The sequence below is a fragment of the Polypterus senegalus genome, chromosome 8, assembly GCF_016835505.1.
Source record: "Polypterus senegalus isolate Bchr_013 chromosome 8, ASM1683550v1, whole genome shotgun sequence".
NCBI lineage: Eukaryota > Metazoa > Chordata > Cladistia > Polypteriformes > Polypteridae > Polypterus > Polypterus senegalus.
The window spans coordinates 184678362-184703965 of record NC_053161.1 but is presented as its reverse complement, the minus strand read 5'-3'; the positions used below and the strand labels follow the sequence as shown (position 1 = coordinate 184703965).

Here is a 25604-nt window from a genome sequence, read left to right as displayed (position 1 = left end):
AATCCTGGATAACAGAAGTATTAGTTCCTAGGGACGACTCAGTCCTAAAATGGAGAGGCAAGAAAGAAACAAAATACCAAGAAATGCAGTCTGTGATATGCAATGAAATGTGGACCGCAAAACAAACGGAAGAAGTGTCTGTTGTTCTAGGATGAACAGGACTGATAAAGAAAAATGTTCAGGTCCATCTTGACAAATTACAATACCTTATTATGACCTGCAAAAAGAAGCCTTATTAGAAACAATGCAGGTTCTACATTGAGTCCTTGTGGCAAACTTAAAAGAGGGATAAGTTAAGCATTTCAATGACACTGTCCTGACTAAAGAGTGAAGTTCACTCCTGTTTTGATGGTAAGCACACCAATAAAACTTGGAAGAATGAAACCTGAGAGAAGCTGAATTGTTGTTGTGAATGTGGTAAACAAATCTGGCACAGAAATACTCTTCTTATACACATTAAAATTCACAAAGGAGAGGAGCCATATGCGTGTTCTGAATGTGGCAAACAGTTTTCATGGAGATACAGCATCTACATATATTTATATAGCACATTTTTATATACTGTAAGCAATATAGCTCAAACTGCTTTACAAGATGAAATAAGAAGGAAGTTAATATAAACAAGATTAGGCAATAACATACAGTATGTAACAAAGAAAAAGGTAATGTTGAATGGCCAAGTGGACAGAAAAAAGCAAAAAAACAAATCTCCAGTTAGGCTGAAGAGAAAAATAATCTGCTGTGGATAGAAGGCCAAAACACTGCCTGGCTGCTACTAGGCATTCTAGCTAACATTGTACCTCAATCAGACCTCATGGTTTACATGCTTCACAAATGACGGTTTTGATGATGATGATGATGGCCATGTGGACACCTGGGATACCCGCCATTTAATCCATAAACACGAGGCAGTGTGATATGTTGATCAGGAGGTGATGGAACACATCGTTACCATAGCAAAAATGGAAAATACAGCAGATACTAGTACCAACAGAGTGAAGCTGCAGGCTGCAATTCCTCTGATGTTAGACACAGAATGCCCTCTTTATCACAGATCGCCCATAGCTTCAGTCATGAAATGTCCTTCATAGCAGAACACACCAAATGACACAATTTATCATAACGCCCTTTCACAGCATCACTCACATCATGCCCTCTGCGAGACAGTATTGACGCGCTCATTTCACAGTATGCTGTAGTTTTACAAATTACAACAGTTTTCTATCTGGTCAAACCTAAATGACTTCCAGTCTCATACTTATGCTTTCAAATCATTCTAAGCTCTTTAATGATTCTTTCACTTTGCCAATATAAAGTACAGTTTTGTTTTTTTTTTTTTACTATTTTTGAATCATTGTTCATTACGTTTTCTCCTGAAGTGTTACAGTATTGTAAAAGTAACAAATCTTATTACTATCCAGTGTTTCAAATGGAATGTATCTCATGAAACTCATACCTATAGATTTTCAATCTATAAATGTACTTCATATTCCCACTAGAAAATTATACACATGTGAAACAATAATAAGCTTAATTAATTTTTAAAAGGTTTACAAAAACAATGCTACATATAAAATTGGTTTTAATACTGACAAGGAAACATTTTAGGAAACAGTCATTTATTTATTGATTTGATCCATCAACGTTTTCGTTACTTAAAGCTGCATGTGTGACATACTGGATGTCATGTACATATCAATTAAATGGTATATGACAGCCTGTAAATTTTGCATAATTTTACATTTTTTTAACAACTTTTCAGTTTGAGACAATCATGATTGTTCTTAAACCTTTTTCGTGCAACATTTACGTTGATCGCAAAGACATAGAAACAATCTGTCTTTGAGTCGTCGTCTTTTTAAAATTTTGACAAATTTTAAAAACTGTTACAACTACTACTAATAATAATTAAATAGTGGGTCAGTTACAGTGTGCATTCAGCAGGGAATTATTCTGAGGTGATCTCATTAAACATACAGTATTTATGTCTTGTACATACAGTACAATGATATTGTTACTTACTGTACATGCCTCTCCAGAACAGTGATAATATTATAAAACATAAAAAAATATATAGAATGTAATTTACAGTATATATATTGTGGGGTACAGCCTGGACACAGACAGGCAGACATGGTGTTTCACCACACACGTGTTTATTTACAAGCTCAAAGTACAAGTAAATTGCACTAACCCAGTGCCGCAGCACCAATCACCCCTTAAAGTCCTGGCTGCACAACAATTCCTTGCTCAGTTCTCAGACCGCCTCCACTCCTCTCCTCTGAACTCCATCCACTTCCACCCGACTCTTGCCATCGACTGGAGGGAGGCGGCCCCTTTTATGCACGCCCGGATGGGATCTTGCTCCTCTTCCCCCCCAGCACTTCCTGGTGTGGCGGAAGTACTGGGGTCCAGGGTTCCCAAGGCACTGGGGCACCCCCTGGCAGTGACCACGGGCCCCTACAGGGTTGGGCTTCCATGCCCTCAGCCCGTGGCCCCCAAAGCAACCAGGGTGGTGGCCCCCACGTGATCCACGGTGGGCGTAGATCCTCCTCCGGTCCCTCAAGGCGTCCCGGCCGGGTCATTGCCCCTGGCATCCTTGACAGTGCGTCACACAAAGCAAAGACCACTCGGGAGGAGCGACATGTCCCGCGAGGGCAGCTTACCCCCGAAGCGTGTCCTACTCCTTGGCAGCTGAGGTCTGGCCCTGTTCTCCCAACAGGGATAGGGGCGGAGACGCCACCTGGACACCACCACTTGGATTCCTCCTGTGCCTCGCACAGGTTGCGCTCCCCCCTCTTACCAGCACATCGGGGCCCACTACTTCAGCACCCCCTTCGAGGTTTTTGCGCCCCTTTGGTCGGAACCACTCACCCCTTCGCAGCCATGGCAGCACCCCCTCACCAGCGGAGAGTCCTCCCGTCAGACGGCCCGTCACATGAGGGCAGGTTCCCAACGTAGAGGGTCCTATTGCACGTCCAGGGTCTGGTCCTGCAACAAACAGAAAGACGGGGGCAGAGCCGCTGCCTGGACACCCTTCCTTGGCGTGCCCATGTGCCACGTGATCCACGGTGGGCGTAGACCCTCCTCCGGTCCCTCAAGGCGTCATGGCCGGGTCGGTGCCTCTGGCATCCTTGACAATATATATATATATACATATACATATACAATATATATATATATACACAATGTTTCTTATTATGATTGACTGTTCAGTAACTCTTTAACTAAAACACTTTCTTTCAAGCCATACTTGGCGCCATTGGTTCTTTACTTTTTGCCAGAAGGGAGGATTAAGAAAAACACTTGTGCAGAATGGCCGAGTGTGTAATAATCTTAGCAGAATGTCTTTTAGTTTCCCTGGATAGAAGGCAGCTGGGTGCCAGTAATATGTTGTGGCTTTCACCACCCTCTGCAGTGACCCAAGCATGTGTGTCCTACCAGGATGTTATGCTGCAAGTGAAGATGGACTCCACACAGCACCTGTCTACGTCTCAGGAAGGCATTGGTGAACTTGGCAATAGACAAACTGTGTTGTTTCCTTGTCAATTCATCAGTGCTTTTGTTACTGTACAAAATTTTAAAAAGCTTACCATTTCCACAGTACCCACACCCCAAAAAAAAGACAAACCACAGCATACCCCGTTTTCTGAAGTCTATGACCTGCTCCTTAATTTTTGGACATAAAAGGTCATATTGTCCTGGGACCGCTGAGTCAAGCAGGTAGACCTCTTGTCTGCAAGCCATTTAATTATTGGTGGTGATCAGGCCTATGACGCTGATGTCGACATCATTTTAATGATGGAGCTGGTGTGGTGTCCAGACACACAGTCACACTGGGGTATTAGCACCCTACCCCATAGTGTGCCTGTGTTGAGACTGAGCATAGAGGATATGATGCTGGCAATCTGCAAAGCCGAGGTCTGTTCGCTATGAAGTCCAAAATCCAGTTCTGTTGGCACAACAGTGTTGAATGCTAAGCTATTGAATATAAACATAACTGTGTAAGAGCAGTTTTTATCTTATCCAGATGGGCCAAGGTGATATGGACTATATCATACCAGTATGCATCATGGCGATAGTCAAGTGGAGCAAACTTATCTAAGTTAAAATTAAGTAAGAAGTCTGAGTGAGTGTAGTTAGTTACAACACACAGACTGTTATGGACACGAAAGGCATGAATAAACACATAAGCAAATTTTAAACATTACAAAAGATGTAAATCATGAAATACATATTCCCTCTCTCTCATACACACACACACACACATATATATATATATAATACTGTAGTATAATTTTTTTTTTTTTAATAATCCTGATGTGTAACATGGCATTGGTTCATACAGTGGTTCTCATATTCAGTCCCAGGGGCTGCAGATTTTTTCACAACTAATTTATGTTTTTAATTTGATTCCCTTCTTGAACTTGGTCTTGGTCTTGAAAATTAAAGTGATGTATCAAAACACAAAGCTCATTGTTATAACTACCACATAGGGGAGTGCAACCTATGGTGGGTGTTTTAGCACCCAAACCCTGGACACAACCAAACACACACACACACACACACACACATGAGATCCAGGTTCAAATATGAATTTATGTTTAAGAAATCAAGCACACAATCCCAGTTAGGACATCCATCCGCATCCTCCATTCATTACATTCTTTATTTCAGTAGACAAGTCCAGTCCATCCCCATTTTTCTTTACAATGAATCACTGATCAAATCCACTGAACAAAATGACATTACTGTAGGCTTTCTGCCACATGTAATTCCTTTGAAATTTTGAAGGCTGGAAAAAATAAAATAAAACCCAAAAATCTAATTTGTAGAACAGCAGCGACTGATGGGATTTTTTTTTTACCCTGTATCTCATCAAGAAAAAAGTTCATGTCCTTCAGGCAGTCAAAAATAAACAACAAGGTGGACACGACTTCTTCAGTCTCTTCATCGTCTCCCCATTGTTCTAATTTTTTAGTTGTGTATGTAACTTAATCCTCGTCCATTTCCAGAATTCTTGGCCGGAGATCTGTCCTAACAAGTCAGTCTTTGTTGGCATGCAGGCAGTCACAAGCAGTCAAGATGTTTTTGGTCAATGAAGACTTTTTTATGAAAAAAAAAAAAATACTGTCAAGCACTTTATTAGGAATATCAACACATTAACTCCACTTTTACTCAAAGAACAATTAAATTGGCTTATGAAATAAACCCACTAATATGACCACAGCATGTCGTAGGAATGCTCAGCTCGATTGATTTCTCTCATTTTTTTGCCTCTGCTGTACTCCGTGTATTCATGAGGTAGAGTGAAAAATAAAGAAACTCCAGTGCACAACCACAGCAGTTCATCTTCAAGGGAATGTCATGTCTAGTTAGAAACCATTCAGAAAGTGCACAAATAACTCAAAATGACTAAGTGCTCAGAAGTGAATAAAGCAAACATTTTTATTTACTAATACATTGCTGTAAGACCCATTTCAGTTCAATCTGAACGTCTACAGGAATTGTACTGAAGTGAGTCCCTGAAAGACAAAGAGTTCAATTACCACAGTGTTGTCACTTGTGAAGGCCAAATTCATCATTTCAAATAATATGTAATTTCATTGTTCCCAGTTTAGTAAGCATGCTTTAAAAAACTGCTGAAACATTCACCCAAACATATTGCAATAGAAATGCTACATGGAAAAAGTGATACATAATGGAACGTATTTACCTGAAGCAAACAATCACTCCATTCTAGATTGTCTGATTTCTGAATGATATTGAAAAGGAAAAAGCAAGTCATCACCTTTAAGGCTGTGTTTGAGCCGTAAGAATCATTTCATTACACAGAGTGTCTGACAGGGCTGTGCCTTTGTGAGGACCACACTATTACTAGGCACTGCAATACAGATTATTAAATATTATGCATTTCTGCAAATCAATTATGTAGCAAGTCAACAATTTAAATACATTACAGTTTGCTAACAGATACACATAACCATAAATATGCTGACCTGCACATTCAGTTAATGCTACCTAATGCCACAGAGGAAACTGATCTTTGAAGAACAAGGAAAACGGTCAAAACGTTATACTTTACAAAAGGAACTCTATGAAGCCATTCATTGCCTAAATTTTAGGAACAGTAAAGTAAATGTTATACTATTAATTGTACTGGCATAATAATTCAGTCAGCATTTTCATATGCTTCAGTAATGGAAAAGAAGGGTGGGGGAGAAAAGTCCTTGCTTTTTCCTATCTTGTCTGAAATTGCTCGAAGCAGAAATAATTGCCATTTAATAAGTCAGTTAGAGCACACAAAACACTCATTTTTAAGACCACCATTCTCTGCCCCCATAATGCCACTGACACACCACAGGGCTGAAGAGAGACACAAGTCAGTGAAGGCCTCACTGGAGACCTGCTGTGTGACCTGTTGGTCAAAGTCTTTTTGTGAAGTTCTAATATATAAAATGAGTGTCAGAAAACTTTTCAACTGATAATTACGAAGCACTGCCCGTGGTACACAGAATGTCCTTCTCGTGTGGAAAGTGAAGACGGCGGTCTTGGCTAGAAGATTAAAAAAAATGTAGAAATACTGTAAGTTGACAAATTCTTATAACTGTTATTCCCTTAAAAAAAGCTTGAAAAGTTACACACCTTTTCATGTTGGCTTTGCGAAGTAAGAGAAGACACCACCATCTTCTAATTTTTGGCATGTCTTCCTAAAAAATGTAAATCAGGAAATGACAATAAATTCTATGAATAAAAAAAAATCTGAATATTCAAACAAATATTACACTTAAACCACTGACCTGACTGAAGTCAAATTCTCTTCCAGTGGCGATGTAGAGAGCATACAAAAAAAAGCGCTCATTTTAAATCAACATTTACATCTTACTACTGGCAAAGTGTCCTCCACTTACCATGAGCAGTCCAGACTGTCAGTCTGTTTGTGTAGATTCGATCATTTGAAGAGGTGATTAGTAAAGGAGATATCTGTGTGTGTTTTCTGTCTTATACTAGCAACACATATTGATATTCACATTCCCTTCTTCTGTGGTTCCTTCCAGCCACCTGGCATTATTTTAGAGGCAATTTTCCTACCGATAAAATTTGTTTTGTCAAAATTGATTTATATTATATTAATGTATATTAAAAACACAGTTGATATGATCTTTGCAGATGGAATATCATTGTAGAACTGGATTAATAATATTTAATTCTGAAAATGTGTCAATTAATACTTTTATCACACAGAAGCAAGAATTACTTAACCAAAATTTAGCTGGAGCCTTTCATCACTTTATATGACAATGATATTCATTTCAGGTTACAAGAGTAGAATTATTAGTAATAGAACAGGTAGAGAAATAGTGAACATCAGATAATATAATCTTTAGCAACTTTTAAATGGACAAATAATTTATGAAAGGAGTGACTTTAGCTTCCCACACGAGACCACAGCACACCATTACAGATATTTTAGAACCTTGAGATGTTTTACCGCTGTGCCATTATGAATTATTTACACAGCTCTTCTGAAATAACTTAGTGAAAACTATTAGGATCAAATTTTTTAAAGAAGAATAGTTCAAATGGGCAGCAGCCATCAGTAGGTGACAGAAATAACAGAGTAAATAAGGAACAGTCCTGCTGAAATGCTGATTTTGGGAGAAATAGGCTGAGGTTCAATCTGAGTGAACTGAACATATGAACAAAGATATAAAAAAAGAACATTAAAACTTTTGAACGCTAGAACTGAACAGCTGAACAAAGATCAAGAACAAAGAACTTGAACTCTTTTGAATGCTTGAACTGCAAGACACCATATTTACTCGTGTACAGTAGCTTTATGCAAGTGTTTAATTGAATTGTGTTACTAGATAATATTTAATTCTCAATATCATTAATTACATGTTACTTAAATCCCAATGATACCACAGCATGAGCAAATACGGAAGTCTCTTTTTTTTAGTTTTAAAACCTGAACAATTCAATATGCCGGCCGTCTCCAAAGCCATGATGATCACTGGAGTCAAGAAAGTGAATAATTTTGTTTTTTGGATACGTAACCTGAAAAATACAACATGCCTGATGTTTTTGAAGAATTCAGAATCCTACATTGTATATACACATGTTGACCCAACTGGCAATGCATACATTTCAATAAGTTATAGATTATTTAGAAATGCAAAACTTTCAATAATTCATTCTTCATGATCTTTGTCATATTCTACTAAATATTTTAAAAGAGAAAATTGTTAATACACAGTCATGAATGAATTAATCTGAAATTATTCAAAGCTAGTTTTTCAAAAGGTGAAAAAGTACACAGTATACTATTTTGTCAAATAAAATCATGTTGTTAAGGTGAATATCTAGCTGCATTAAATTGTATTAAAAGTGTCAATTAATCAAATTTTACAAGTTATAAGATATATTCTAGAGCACTTCACATCCCTCCATGAACAACTACTGTCCTTTTGTGGCTCTGTAAGTGGCTGATGATGCCTGCATGATCTGATCTTTTATAGCAAAACAGACAAGCAAACTCCTGAGCACCAAACACAACTGGAGGTTCCTCTGTGGTCTTCAATATACTTATGTGTCTCTGGTGAATATAAAATAGATATAAAGTTCTTAAAACTGACAAACATGCACGAGAACAATCACTTCACTTTATTTCAATTGAAAAAAAACTTCAAAAGGAATGCAGGAGAGGTGGGCATGAAACATTTAATATTGTTTTAGGAGTTCAAACAAACTGTACTATCATTGAAAGAACTTTATAAAATAATAATAATAATAATAATAATAATAATAATATTAACAACAACATGATTCTATCCTGGCTGTTCTTTTCCTCATTATTGTCTACAATCTAATTTGAACTTTCTTGAACTGGAGGTAATTTAATATTGCATTCACACTTGCCCTTTGTTTGTAGCTAATTATTAAAACTTTCCATTATTTACTGTAAATATAAATACAGAACTATGAAAAAAGATCATCTAAAGTGACCTAAGTATGTTCAAACTTCAGACTAGCAACATTACTATAATTGAAAAACCAGTATATCCACCATTAACGGTGTTTGTCTTAAACTTGTGCAAACAAGAAGCTTTCTGTGGAACATTACCTTAAATTGGCTCAATCTCTCTGTATTGTCTTTCTGAAATATATTTTTCTATCTAAAATACCAGGATACTGATAGGTTTTGCTTCTGATTAACTAGCATATACGTGATATACAGGACAAATGGTGAATGATATTCTGGCAATTATAAGTACTTAATCAGGGTCACTTATAATTACAGTCCATTACACTTAGCTATGGTTAATTATACTCAACAACGGTCAATTACATATCATAACAATTGTTATAAAAAATTATTGACTGCTGAATCCGTCGATTTACTACTCAGAATCGAGTATTCCAAACAGCCCTGTAACAATACGCTGCACAAAGCGACCAGTTTGTTGTTTAACTGTTAAAACTTTCTTAGAGGGCTTAGTACTGCACGGAACATTAAAGTTGATTCAACATCTTTATTATACTGTGGTATAATTCGTACCCTAGCAGTAAAGTATAATATTATCTAATATTAGTAAAAGTTGCAACAAACTCACTGCCATCTTGATTTCCAACTCAAACTCTTTCTTCTTCTTTCCTCGAAAAGCCACCATTCCTTCAAACTCCGACAAAAACAATGATGACGTATCGAAACTGACATCAGAGAGCATTCCGTGACTGGTCTTGGGTGTGTTCTGTGATATGAATGGCGTTCTGTGTCTAATATCATAGGTATTGCAGGCTGCAGCCAGACCCTTCTCGGGCTTTCTGGCATTCAGTATCTGGAGGGAGCGCCACTTCTATTGAAAATTTCTGCTGTACTACTGACAGCTTTCGCGATCCAAGGAGTTTAATAAAATAAATTCATTCAGATGTAAGTGCATGCTACTGAAAGTCAAATGAACCATTTTATTTTGCAAGGGTTTTTGTTATATTAGCTGTGTTCCACTGTAAAAAAAAAATCACAACTGGTAGAAGGACAGAACACTTTAAATGAGAAAAAAGCTTATAGTTTTGTTATCATTTGGATAAACATGACCCTGATTGTTCATCATCAGAGGAAAAAAGAACGAAGATATCTTACTTTAGGCAGTTTGTCTTCAGCGCCTCTACTTTATAGTTCGTACGTCCCTGTAAAATCTTCCTGAACCTCGAGAGAAGTTCTCTCTCAGATTATAAGCTGGAAAGTGCCCCTTATGTCCTCTACTGAAGACCCTGCTCATTTACTCCGGAGGTAGGACTGCCGACTCGGTCTTTCTCTGGAAATGAGGACATTTGCGTCGACAAATGAGGACTTTTGAGGGCGCCTTTCCCTGTGATGCCATAATACGCCTTTATACTGTCTTAAGGTTTTTAAAAATGTTCTAAACTTTTAGTAGCAGTGTATCACTATAATTGTGATATTATGGCCACAATCACAGTCACTGGCAAACTAATAACCTGTTAAATATTTTGAATATGTGAAGCCTCTTAAATTAACAGACCTCATTCCTTCCACTGTTATTTGGATAGCTTAACTGTCATAAACCTGTAAAAATGATACACATGGTAAATTCACTTATAGTAAAATAAAATTGTACATTTTTCAATTTGGTTTGTTTGCATTTGTGTATTTTCTTTTATATTTTTTCCACTGAAGCTATTTTTCTCAGTAAATGTGATATAATCTGATAATTCTGATAAAACAAGGATATTGCTGTTCAAGCAGTCTGTGAACTTGCACTTTCATTTCGGAACAATAGGTATTCCTGAATTTATGTAAATTAAAGAGTTATGAAAATATTATTAAACTGAAAAAGTGACTTATTACTTGATCAACTGATAATTATAAAGATATCTAATTTATGACCGAATAAATGTGCATTTTTTTTTTTAAATTAGCTGAAAAACTTTAATAGTTGACTAATTCATTTAAAATTATAAATCCATTTCGGAATAAGAGGTGGTAATGATATTTTCCATCAAAATATTACAAAGCAGTACTTACTTGCACTTGCACAGGATGGACTTTACCTGAAAGTATGACATTTCTTGTTTAACCAAGCTGCTGAAAGAAGAATCAAAAATAAGATCTCACATAGAAAAAATGAAATTGTACTTTCAATTTTGAATTAATTCACTTAGTTACAGTGAATAAGGATTACAAATAATTAAGGAAAGGAACAACATTAATAATGATTAACTGCTCCACGGCTCTGGAATGGCCTACCAGAGAGCCGAAGAACACAGCAGATTGTGGGCTGTTTTAAAAAAACAGCTAAAGACCTTTCTATGTAGGAAAGCATATTAACAAGAACGCTATAATTGTTGTTTTATCTCTGTTTTTATCTTGCCTTGCCTTTGTTTAAACTTTTTATGTTGCACTTTGAGATTTACTGCTAATGTAAAATGCCCCTATAAATAAAATGGAATTGAAGTGAAGATTCTAGGAAAAAATGTGAGGTCATTAGAATGGTGAGGATGAGGGAGTAGAGTTGGAGAAGGTGGATGAGTTTAAATACTTGGGATCAACAGTACAGAGTAATGAGGATTGTGGGAGAGAAGTGAAGAAGAGAGTGCATGCAGGGTGGAATGGGTGAAGAAGAGTGACAGGAGTAATCTGTGACAGACGGGTATCAGCAAGAGTGAAAGGGAAGGTCTACAGGACGGTAGTGAGACCAGCTATGTTATATGGGCTAGAGATGGAGGCACAGGAAACAGAGTTGGGGGTGGTAGAGTTAAAGATGCTAAGATATGCATTGGGTGTGACGAGGATGGACAGGATTAGAAATGAGGACATTAGAGGGTCAGCTCAAGTCGGACGGTTGGGAGACAAAGTCAGAGAGGCGAGATTGTGTTGGTTTGGACATATGCAGAGGAGAGATGAGGGGTATATTGGGAGAAGGATGCTAAGGATAGAGCTGACAGGCAATAGGAAAAGAGGAAGGCTTAAGAGAAGGTTTATGGATGGACATGCGGGTGATGGAAGTGATAGAGCAAGTTGCAGAGGACAGAAAGATATGGAAGAAGATGATCCACTGTGGCAACCCCTAATGGGAGCAGCCAAAAGAAGAAGAAGATTAGGACCCCACAGAGTTTACTAAACATGTACCTTAGTTCTTTCACTCCATATGTTCAGGAATTACTTTATACAGGGGTGGGCAAAAGTACATTTACAGTTGTTCATATGGATAAAGACATTTAGATTATGATTATTCCAATAGGTTTATTAACACAATAGATTTATTAACTTTGCAAACTCAAAAGAATGTCACAATAGCACAGTGCCCTTAGGTACAATCTCATAAGTACTCAAATTGTTAACTTTCATTATTTACACATTCTTGTAGTCTACTTATTACACCCAAGCATACTTTGGCACAGAGTTCTTTATTGTTATCAATTTCTTGACATGCTTCCCTTATATAGCCAATCATATCATCCACACAGACTGTGGCTGTCTTGAAAAGACGTTTCCTTTGTCAACTCCCCAAAAAAAGAAGTCCATTGGAGTGAGGCCATTCCACTGTCCCTCATCGACCTATCCACCTGCTGGGTTCATGAAGAAACCTGCACACGTTCATGGCATACAGTTTATTTTTGTATAGCCCAAAATCACACAGGAAGTGCTGCGATGGGCTTTAACAGGCCCTGCCTCTTAACAGCCCCCCAGCCTTGACTCTCTATAAAGACAAGGGAAAAACTCCCAAAAAAACCTTGTAGGGAAAAGTGGAAGAAACCTCGGGAAAGGCAGTTCAGAGAGAGACCCCTTTCCAGGTAGGTTGGGCATACATTGGGGGTCAATACAATACAATACACAGAACAGAACAAATCCTCAATACAGCTTAAAAATAAAAATTTTAGAAGTACGGAGCATAGTGTGCAGAAGTTCCAAACTGTATTCTTCTATTGTTACATGGGGATTTTCTGTACAATAGTACATGAATCAATCTTGGCCGTTACATTTTCAAGCATAAATGTCGCATTACACTACTCAATACAGTGGCCCTGAAGGGCAAAACACAAACAAAAATAAAAACACCAACAAAAATACAGAAAGTGCAAAAAAAATAAAAATAAATAAAAATACATACAAACAATTGAAAACACAAATTAAAATAATTGAAAATAGCAAATAAAAAAGATAAAAACGCAAATAAAAGTGAATAAAATGAAAACAATTTGAAAACACAAATTAAAAAACAGAAAGCACAAGCAAAAAAATAAAAATGCAAATTAAAGTGAAAGCGCAAAAAAAAAAGAGAAAATGCAAGTGAAAAAGTGAAAGTGCAAACAAAATATTGAACATGCAGATAAAAAATTGAAAACACAAACTAAAAGAAAGTGAAAATGGAAATGACCTCACAGGGTAGGGGCGGTGGGGTGTGTGAAATTGGCGGAAAAGCCAAGGAAGCGTTGGTAACGATATTCTGTGATCCTGACTAAGTTTAGTGCAACCTGTAAAGCTTCTGTTATTGGTATAAACAGATTAAGGTTGATTAAAGTAACACTTTCTAATTTCAGAAGGTCTACGGCTAATCTTTCCTTTCACAGATATACATCGTGTTTGTGTTGTGCAGTACAGTGTCTTGTGGGCTCGCAGCGTGATTAAGAAAAAAAACCTGTACGTTCCAACGGATTTCGAAATTGGGAGAGCTAGTTGTAAGTATAGTAAATCTCTGTCTTTATTTAAATCTGCCAGTATATGTTATGAGGAGAAGATGGATTCCAAGCCTGATATTAAATCTCATCCTCACATTCTGTCACTTTTTAGTGCAGGTATGTTTTGTCCGTTTTGTGGGACAGCCCTGGAAAGAAAGCCATCGTTTTGCCCGGAGTGTGGCAGATCTTTGGGGTTTTTGCCACATGAAAACTCGGACCATTGTGATTCCAAAAGAAAAGATGAAGCAGCGGCCACATGCAGCTTAGGTTCGTAGCTAATGTCCTACGTGTCTGATTTGCAATAAAGACGCCGTGAAACTTTATTCCATGTCGTTCCTTTCTTAAGGTGAAGGAAGGTCTAGCAGTCTATCAGAATTTCTTTCATTTAGAGACCAAAAACAAAAAGGGAGATGTAAAATGGTCGAAAAATACAAAAAAGCACGCGGAAAAAGTCTCTGCAGGTAAGTTTTAGACAAAATATGTTTTTGACATTTTCTTCAAACTACACACAATCAGGACCTAATTGGTAGTGGTTTAATAATGATTTTTTTATCATCTTACACCAAAAAATAATCGTTAGAGTTCTGTAATAATTTGTTATTTAAGCAATATAATATAGTAAAATGTGTATGCAGTTCATTTTTTTAAAATTCTGTCACGTTTCCGTAAAGCTTATTGCAGATACAGCAAGGAGAGTTTTTCTCATAAGCATCAAGTGAATCACGTTCACCCAGGTCGCACTCATTGATTTTCTCACATTTATGTACAAGTTGGGTAATTAAAAGATCTAAACATTTTAAAACAAGTTATCAACACATGATTTATAATTATAAAAACACATTTAGTGCTCTTAATAACATGGCAGTATCTGAAAGGCATGATTAATTTTATTTCAATGTTGTCATTTATTGCCACTGTGTTGTGATTTTCAGTTGTTACTTTTTAATCACTTAAAGTCGCTTATGCAATTTTAGGTTCATGTTGGAATAATGACTACCCGTAGTGGCCTACTGAAAAAGGAGAGAGGAAAACAGTTGCCACTGCATTTTTCACCATTGTACTCCAAAAAAGAACTTTTACAGCAGCTGAACGAAAACTGAGAACATTTTTTAATATTTCTGATGAGCCATTACAACTTTTACATTATAATGGGTCAACTGTGGATAAAGTACCTGGAACTGAAAAACCATTTATGTTACAAGATTTTAAGGATGCAATTGGAAAACCATTAAAAGACTTTGCTTTTTTATCTGTACTGAGAAATAATACAGTGAACTTGTTAAGTAAGAAAGAAATAAGCAGTTATATTTTTTGGCTTTTGTTTTATTTAGATTACAGGATCATTTATGTATTTGTTAGTTTTCATTATAACAAACATTTTGAGCTTCTTACTTTATTTGACTGTCTCCATATGAAATGCACTTTGATGTTTTTTATTAAAATGTAATAATTGATTACTTTAACTCAAAAAAAAAAATAATAATAATAATCCGTATGGCATTGCATTGGATATGATGATCAAAAGACTGAATACTAGATAGATAGACAGAATGACCTACTACTGTTAATTCTGTATTCACAATTTGTCTCATCGTAAATTGCTTTATGTAAAAATGCATTAAAATATTACTTTTGAACTTTTGTACCAGAGAATAAACTTGAATGTATATGCAGTTGGGAAAAAAATAACTAGTTTTATTTGTACTCAAGTCCAAAGTTGTACAGTGTGATCTACTGAAAAATAAAGAATTTACCATCCTGATAAGAAAGTACTTACTGTATAACTTATTCATTGTGATGGTGACATAATTTGTTGAAGTAGTAATGTCCATATTATGTTCATAAAGGATTTCTTTTTTTTTTTTTTGTAGATAAGACTGAAGATTGTGATAATGAAGTAGTAGTTCAGCTAAAACACTCTGAAGAAGACTCATTGAACGACACACTGGTATTTAATGGTTAACTCGGTCGTATTTGATATAAGACATGTGATGGAGATTGATTGTTGAAATAACATTAATATGTCTCCTTATTTATAGATGTGTGTTTTTAAACCTGTCAGTTGTTTACTACTAGTTACATGAGTGATGTCTGTAAAATCATTTAACCTGTGCATCTTTTTTTACTTTAGTTATGATCCAAACAATATGTGTGAGTGGTTTTTTCTCTCTCTTTTCCAAGCTGTGGTTTCAGAGCTCACCAAACACTACAGCCATTAAGGCCAGCCATGTGAATTCACAGGTAAATTATTATTATTATAACTTTATATAATTCAGTTTAACATATTGCCTTACTTTGTCTACGCTCCAGACATTTTATTTTAAGGCAGAAGTGACAAGAAATTTCAAGTGATAAAAAAAAGTCAGTTTTATGTCAATATTTCATTGGTTTTGACACCAGATATATACAATGTATATAAATGTAGCAACATATATGCTTGCTGAATTTATTTTTAGCTAAAAATTAGTTGAATTTCATCATAGCTGTATTCCATCTTTAAACAGTTGAAAGCCTTGTTAACTCGCCGTTGCCTGCCTTTTTTTAGGACCAGACCGATTCATCTGAAACAGAAACGAAGTTTGCCGACGGAGCAAAGGATGCAAGTGAAGGTGCCTCCAGTATTGAAAGGGGTCACTGGCACAGGTGCTGTCATGCAGAATTCGAGGTTTTCCTCCATACAGTATATAGCAGTTCATTTGTAAATTAAAAGGGTACAGACATGAATTTTTGCATAAGGACACTAATGGTGATCAATCAGATTAGTTGGTTAAGGTTTACAGGACTCGGCTGTAGTGAACAACATGAGTATTGAATGAATAGTTCAAATTTACTGTGAAGTTTTTCTCCAAACAAGACAACAAATGACAAGTAACTTATGATTTTATCTTAGATGAACTGGTATGATTTCTACATGCTGTATAAGAATGAAATGTATTAATAAAAAGGTTGTTAAATTGTTGTTTTAAATGTGTTAAAGTTAAGTACTTTCTAATTATTATGTTTTATGCAAATGACCAGAGTCTAGGTTATTTTCTTTTGCAGTTTTATTTTTATATATTTGATGTAACTGTTGGATTTTTTTAACCAGGCAGCTTTTTTGGGTAATTAGTATAATATAGAATTTAAGATTCCAATGTATATTTTGTTTTACTTCCTGATATAGAGAAATGTTTAAATTATTTTAACAAAGCCATGAGATTCTAAATACGTGTATTTCTTTAATTTAGAAATGATACTGAGGTGTGTGCACCAGTCCTTATTGAAGATGTAGATGGCACAACAGAACAGGAGTCTATGGAAACTGTGGAATGGTGAGGTTTAAAGTGGGTCAGGAAATACATAATATTTATTACAAATGTATATTTAAAATAGCGCAGATGACTTGCAGCCTATTACCACAGACGTTGTTTCAGTCTCTTCCTGATGATGCACATGTGGAGTTTAATGAGGGAGAACCCCACCGAGCTGAACTGCATGAAGTAGGATTGATAAGGTTGGGAGGAAGTTGCCAATGTGTCCCTTCCTTCACTCCTGACAAAAGCAATAGTAAATCTGAACAAACTTCAATTTACTGGTTATTTTTATCATAATATTTATGATATGGTTTTACTGTATTGTCTTATATTGTACTTTGAGTCAACATCTCTGCATTTTATACTTTGTTTAATGTTTAGTAATGATATGCATTCAGATTTTCTCTTGGGATTAATAAAGTATATCTAATCTAAATGTGTGTTAGTTTAGTTAATTGTTTATTCTTCTATTTCTGTCATTCAGTAGGTTAGAAGAAAGTTGGAAGAAATCTTGGCTGAACTTGCCAAACAGATTCAGTCTAACAAGATGTCAAGATTTAATATAAATTGTGGAGATATCTGGGATGGAGCTCTCCGTGGCTTTAGACAAAGCACTTATAATCCCACTTACACTACTTACTAATATTTTGGGGTGTTTGAAAAGATCTCCACATTATGAATGTTCCTCTCTTGCATAGGTCTCTAAGTTTTTCTCCCTCAATGTGGTGTTTTCTGTCATTTGATTTTTTGAACCCACATTGTCCAATTCAAAATCAAAGATGGAAGCATTAGATAGCAGTCAGTTATAGAGAGCACACACCTATCCTTGGTTATTATGGGCTAGCAAATAACAATACCTGCATGTAATAAGAGGAGTTTGAAAAGCCAGTTCCACCTGCACTGATGAAAGCGACCAAAATCCGCAGCCATTGACTAGACTGGAATACTGTAACTCCCTGTTTTATACAGCAGAGAGGCGCCTTTTTAAATACAGAATCACAGTGGCAGGTTACTTTGTTGTAGAGAACACTCTGAAGTTTGGTACATATTTGAGGGAGGGTATGGTTCAGTTATTTAAAAAAAGCTTTAATATACTGTCTCCTTACATTTGTTATATGTTTTTATAATATTGGTGTTTAATATTGCAAGTGCATGTCTGTGAACATCTGATAACTCTTTTGTATATTAAATCCAGATAAAAGGGCATCAAGTCTCAACATCCTGAGAGATACTATAGAAGAAAATGGCACAATGCTTCTGACAGCAGGATGCTTTAACCATGTTAAAGAAGTTGATGAAAGAGAGAGACACTTGTTCAGGATTATCTGGAATGGTACTTTTTTTTTACAAGAAACAGTCAATGTATTGGAAGGTAATCTACATTTTGTGCAACTGAGAATAGCTGGTCCTTTTGCTGTGCCTTTTAAATATTATGTAAAGTGTCCATTTGTGTCCTGACCTTTTGTCTTTTTCTTCATCACAGATTCAAAGATGGATTATCCACTCTTAATCTACTTGCTAAAATGAAGCAGCATCCAGGTGTATTTGTAAACTGCATGTGCTTTTCTCAAAGTAAGATCAATGCAGAAGCCATTGAAGATATACCTCTATTGTAGGTACGGAGCTGCACAGTTTGACATCTGTGGCAGAGCGACGGGCGCTGAGCAGACTCCTGTCAATCATGGAGAATCCACTGCATCCACTGAACAGGATCATCTCCAGACAGAGGAGCAGCTTCAGCGAAGGGGGGGGTAAACGCTAACAGTATTCAAAGTAACTGTCTGTTTTTACATGAATTGTTATCACTTTTTAATTTAATATTGTTCTTTATCAGTATGCTGCTGCTGGAGTATGTGAATTTCCCCTTGGGATTAATAAAGTATCTATCATATAGTGCCTTTTACTCTATCTATCTAAGAACTGCTGCCTATTGGGCAGACTACCTCTTGGATACTGAAGGTCAGAAAAAGTAAAATAATAATTTTAACCAATATGATCAGTGCATTTGCCTGTGTTGATATTTAGCAAGAAGTCTGCAGAAGGTGGTAAAAAATCTGTTTCTCCTGCTTAAAGAAGTATGAAATGTTAGTGTATTATACTCACAGTTGCAGTGTGAATCACTACATGCTTCTTAAACGGACTTTCTCTTCCTCCGACAGGACACAGAATCCATTACATTCATGATATTCCAGCTGTCTGAATAATTAAAATACTGAGATGTATACGTGATATCATTTTCATGATGATAGGAATGAAAGCTTGTTAAACATGGGAACACGGTGGCAGTACTGTCACTTTCAAAGGTACTAACCTCCAATTCCTGTCCTTACTTTTCTTTCTCCAAATACCCAATCACCACACAATCAGCTCTGTAATAGACGTTAAGCCATCTGTAAGCTTACAACGATGATTCTTCAAAACTTTCAAGGAACATTGAAATATCTTCGTAGTACGTGTTTAATTATTCTATCCATCTATCCTTCCAGCAATCAATCAGGTTTAATCATTAACAATACAGATTATTTAAATGAAGTTAATTTTATCTATATAATATAATCAACATATTTTGCTGCATTTCATCTTAAAAATGATATCGTCATCATATGTAAATACGCGCTTTATAAAGTGGCGCAGGTTGTGCGATATTATAACTGTAGTGCAAGTTTACAGTGAGGTAATTGTACTTATAAGTACAAACAGTTCTACAAGGAGAAATTGATCGAGTGCGTTTAAAGTTCTTGGGATGAAACTGTTTCTGAACCGCAAGGTCCGTACAGGAAAGGCTTTGAAACATTTTGCAGTGGCTGAGGCAGTGTGTGCTTGATGCTGTATCCCAATAATTCTCTTTCCGATCAGCTGCTGCTGTGATTCCCCACTCAGATACAGTGATATAAATATTCCGAGTGGTGCAGTGAGAGTAATATGGAAAAAGATGATCCGCTGTGGCAACTCCTACTGGGAGCAACTGAAAGAAGAAAAAGAAGGTGCAGTGAGAGTAACAACGCTAAAGCAGTTATGGCATTTGGAATACTATGACTATTCCCTGGACCATCATATTGTTACAGGTTAATTACAATCAGATGCATTATACTAATAAACAATATGCGGTTCGTTTCAGTGTATTTATAAAGCCGTGTCAGGAATGTGCATCTAAGAAAGAGAGTAACCACACAGGAACAGTAGCACTGCTTTGACGCTGGGTGCTGCCAGTCTGCAAAACCGAGCGGAGAACTTGCGTATGACAGGGTATGAGGTACCGTGGAAATGTGCGTGGCTTTAAACCAAGTGTAGGTTTTATACATCGCGATTTGAACGTGGAAACGTTCTTACGCAACATTTCTGTGCGTACACACAGTTTATACATGAGGCCCCAGGTCCTCTGAATCGCAGCTCGCAAAACATGCATGCAGGAATAATTACTTCGTTTTGGTAAGTGAAGATGCTTCAGACGGTTTTCTAATGTATGGAGGCACATGGTTATTCAGTGATGTGTTTTCAGACAGTCCAAAATCACCTCATATGGGTAAACCTTTGTTGAAGTATCCCTCTATAAGGTGTTTTTCACTTGGTCCATTGATAAGTCCTGTTATATACATATATATGAAATATAAAACTTCAAACAATATGCGCATATAAACTCATTTTTATGACGTAAATGAATGAATGACTTGAAAAGATTTCTACTTACCTGTTGTTTCGCCATCCTCTATGTGAGATAAACATTCCAAAGATCTGCCACACTCTGGGCAAAACGACGGCTTTCTTTCCAGGGCTGTCCTGCAAAACGGACAAAACATATCTGCACTAAAAAGAGACAGAATGCGAGGATGAGAATTAATATCAGGCTAGGCATCCATCTTCTCCTTGTAACATATACTGGCAGATTTAAATAAAGACAGAGATTTACTATGCTTACAACTAGCGCTCCTAATTTTGAAATCCATTCGAAAGTACAGGTTTTTTTTCTTAATCAAGCCGCGAGCCCACAAGACACTCTACTGCACAACCCAAACACAATGTATATCTGTGACAGGAAAGATTAGCTGTATACCTTCTGAAATTAGAAAGTGTTACTTTAATCAACCTTAATCTGTTTATACCAATAACAGAAGCTTTACAGGTTGCACTAAACTTCGTCAGGATCACAGAATATCGTTACCATGGCTTCCTTGGCTTTTCCGCCCATTTCACACACACACAAGGTCATTTCCGTTTTGACTTTCTTTTAGTTTGTGTTTTCAATTTTTTATCTGCATGTTCAATATTTTGTTTGCACTTTCACTTTTTCACTTGCGTTTTCTTTTTTTTGTGCTTTCACTTTAATTTGCATTTTTATTTTTTTGCTTGTGCTTTCAGTTTTTTGATTGTGTTTTCAAATTGTTTGCATTTTATTCACTTTTTTTGTTTGCATTCTGTGTTATTAGTTTGGCTAGAAGAAATAAGACCACAAGAATGCTGATTTGTCCTGAATCAATATGCAGCTTTACTATCCACTGAAAATGAGGAAAATAAATCAAGACCTGATACAACCTTGGAAATTCTACATGTGCTCTGGGTTGTACAGGAGTGGGCCAAGTTTGTCAGTGAATTTAAACCAAGTACCAATGTTGTGCAGGGCAAAACTCAACTGTCATTTAATAAAGGAATCTGTCTTGTCACAAAACTTTAAAAATTGCACTTGATGTAACTTATTTATATCCATGCAGGTCCAAAATGTGAAAAAAAAAATAAATTATTATATATATATATATATATATATATATATATATATATATATATATATATATATATATATATATATATATATATATATAGTCAGAGGTGGCCGGGATGCTCATGAGGACCAGAGGAGAGCTTGTGCCTTCCCCAGATCATCTGGGGGCGACCGCCCTGGTTCCTTTGGGGGCCAAGGGTATAGAGCTTTGAAGCTCCACCCTGTAGGGGCCCGTAGTTACCGCCAGGGGGTGCCCTCATGCCTTTGGAGCCCTGGACCTCAGCACTTCCGCCACACCAGGAAGTGCTGTGGGGAAGAGGAGCAGGGACACCCAGAGTGCTTCTGGGGTAACAGCTGGCACTTCCGCCACACTGGGGCGTGTCGGCGGGAGATTGCCTGGAATCACCTGGAGCACATACGGGTGTGGATAAAAGGGGCCGCCTCCCTTCATTCGGGGCGAGAGTCGGGAGTGGAGTGGACTGGACTGAGCTTGCTGGAGGAGGCAAGGAGGCGGCCTGAAGAAAGGCATTGTGTGGCCAGGACTTTGGGGACTAGTCAGGGTTTTGTGGTGCACTGAATTGTATATAGTGTAAATAAACGTGTGGTGGGTAAAATGAACGTGTTTGCCTGTCTGTGTCCTGGCCAGCTTCCACTATATATATTATGGCAAACGGCCGGGATGCCCAGGAGATGGAAGGATGGGGGAAGGCAGTTTTTCCAGGACACTACCTCCCCCAAAAAGCTAGATGGCAGCTGCCCTGGAGTGTAGCAATACCCCAGATTCCTGCAGGGCATCCTGGGACATGGAGTTCGGTTTCTCAGCCCTTTTGGATGTCGTGGGTGCCACCATAGGGAGCTGTGAAAGGACCTGGGGAGTCATGCTTTCCTTGCAGCAATAGGAAGTCATGAGGACGGAAGCCCCAAAGTACTTCCAGGCTAATTAAAGAATTGGGATTCTCCCGTAAGTGCTGGCAAGTTATGTGGCATTAAGAACAGAAGCACTTACAGGTCATGGACTATTTAAAGGACTGCTGGAGACCCAGCAAGTGAGCCGGAGTCGGGAGAAGTGTGACAGAGCTTGCTGGGAGGTGCGGAGGAGGGATTTGTGTTAATTGGTGGCTATAGTGTGTGAAGGGCTTCATTTTAAAGAAGATATTGTTGTGTTCTTACACTTAAACCAACAGTAAACTAGTATATTAATAAAGACAGACACAAATGTAGCAATTATCAAACTTTGGTCATTTTATGTGTGTAACAAGTTCCAGCAGTAATGTGCGCATTGATACCAAGGTGCAGGCACATCACACATACAATACAATTCTTTGTAACATTAATTAGACCTTATATTTAGTCTTAAATTCTAACAGATACATAATATTTCCTCCCCTCTTTGTTTAGAAGTCACATTTTCAATAAAACTTGCATTTTTTAAGATAAATGGAGAGTCAGAACTATTGAAGCTCAGTATTCTAAAACCACGACTGACAGCTAGAAGCTTGTTATTCTGAGGTCCTGACATTAAGTGTGTGTCTGTGTTTATATTTATCAACCTAATATCAGTATCAACCTACGACATACGAGAATAAAACAAATGCCTTACCAGAAATATCATTGCCAAAATAAATTCCCAGCTGACTGATTAATTTAATGGTTCAGACTTGACAGCCTCAGTGCAGTGTGTGCTAAACTGACCAGTAAAGTGGAGTCGTCTACAGCTGTACAGGTTGTTATGTCAGGGCCGTCTGGTCAGTTCTACTGGAGTAGACACACCCGGTGGGCTCCTCATGTGCCGTCTGCTTGGGTAGTCATATAGGATGATGTCCAGCTGAACTATCTGCCATCTCTAACTTGTTACCAGTTGTGATGCTGAAGCACATCAGTGCCTGCTATATAGTTGGACTCTTGACCTCCTTCAATCTCAGAGCCCCCAACTTTTTAAGCAGGTCTGACCACCCTAATCCATTCTCACCTTGGAGTACTGCACCCTCCACCCATCCTTCTGCTGATACCAGCATAGAAGAGATTTTACCTCCACCCACAATTACAGCAGCCCAGCAAAGCAGTGGGTTCAAATGGAGTATCGCCACGACTGCTGTACTTTCTCCGGTCCTGTTCAGCCTATATACATCAGACTTCCAATACAACTTGGAGTCCAGCCACATGCAAAAGTTCGCTGATGACGCTGCTATCATGGGCTGAATTAGGAGTGGGCAGGAGGACGAGTATAGGAACCTAATCAAGGACTTTGTTAAATGGTGCGACTCAGACCACCTACAACTGAACATCAGCAAAACCAAGGAGCTGGTGATGAATTTTAGGAGGCCCAGGCCCCTCATGGACCCCGTGATTATCAGAGGTGACTTTGTGTTGAGGGTGCAGACCTATAAATACCTGGGAGTATAGCAGGATGATAAATTGGACTGGACTACCAATACTGATGCTCTGTGTAAGAAAGGACAGAGCCAACTATACTTCCTTAGAAGGCTGGCGTCCTTCAACATACGCAATAAGATGCTGCAGATGTTCTATCAGACGGTTGTGGCGAGCGCCCTCTTCTACGCGGTGGTGTGCTGGGCCTCACGCCTGGACAAACTGGTGAGGAAGGCAGGCTCTATTGTAGGCACAGAGCTGGACAGCTTGATATCCATGGCAGAGCGACGGGCACTGAGCAAGCTCCTGTCAATAATGTAGAATCCACTGCATCCACTGAACAGGATCATCTCCAGACAGAGGAGCAGCTTCAGTGACAGACTGCTGTCACCGTCCTGCTCCACTGACAGACTGAGGTGATCATTCCTCCCCCACACTGTGCGACTCTTCAATTCCACCCAGAGGGGAGGGGGGATAAACATTAACATTATACAAAGTTATTGTCTGTTATACCTGCAATGTTATCATTCTTTAATTTAATATTGTTTTTATCAGTAGGCTGCCGCTGGAGTATGTGAATATCCCCTTGGGGATTAATAAAGTATCTATCTATCTAAAGACAGGCTGATGTGTTCAGCACACCACTAGGACCTGATGGAGTCAAATGGAGGCTCAATGAGATATGAACTACAAACAAACATCTGTCAAGTCTCAATCTGTAAATGTAACTGTTACATAAGTAATATGAATTGATCCAGGCCTTTAATGACCTCTTGGGTACGGCCATCAGCAGTGTGTCTGTCTGCAGAGAGAGTGTCAACCTCGTTGAGAGGTTTGCTTACCTTGGCAGTGACATTCATGTCTCTGGTGACTCTTCCTATGAAGTCAGTAGATGGATTGGGAGAGCATTGGGCTCATGAGGTCGCTAGAAAGGGGGGTGTGGCGCTAAAGATATCTATGCAACAGGACGAAGGTCCAAGTCTTTAGAGTCCTGTTGCTTCCTGTCTTGCTATATGGTCGCTATCCAGTGACCTGAGATGAAGACTGGACTCCTTTGGTAACGTTTCTCTCCGGAAAATCCTTGGGTACCGTTGGTTTGACTTTGTGTCTAATGAGCAGTTGATAATGGAGTCCCGAATGAGGCACATTACCTGAATTGTGAGGGAGCGTCAGTTACGGCACTATGGCCATGTGGCGCGTTTCCCCAAGGGTGATCCAGCTCGTAAGATCCTCATTGTTGGGGACCCGAGTGGCTGGACCAGGCCAAGGGGTCACCCACATAACTCCTGACTGCAGCAGATAGAGGGTCATTTCCAGAGGGTGGGACTGGACCGCATTTCTGCCTGGGGGACTGTCAACTGGGATCCTGAGCTGTTTCATCGTGTAGTGGGTGCGGCAACACTCTGTACCAGTGCATGCTCCCCAAATTGACTTGACTATGTATATTAAACTTGTATTTGATGGCCTTAAAGAGGTATTAAAAATCCCCCCCCAAAAAAAAAAATCCTTATATATAGGGGGTCCTC

General features: G+C 37.9%; 1 protein-coding gene across 1 annotated transcript in view; it reads left to right on the top strand.

The window, feature by feature from the left end:
* The window catches only part of LOC120534754 (zinc finger protein 436-like), a 115727-nt gene that overhangs the window by 16228 nt on the left and 73895 nt on the right, over positions 1-25604 (top strand). The gene's annotated exons all lie outside the window — the stretch shown is intronic.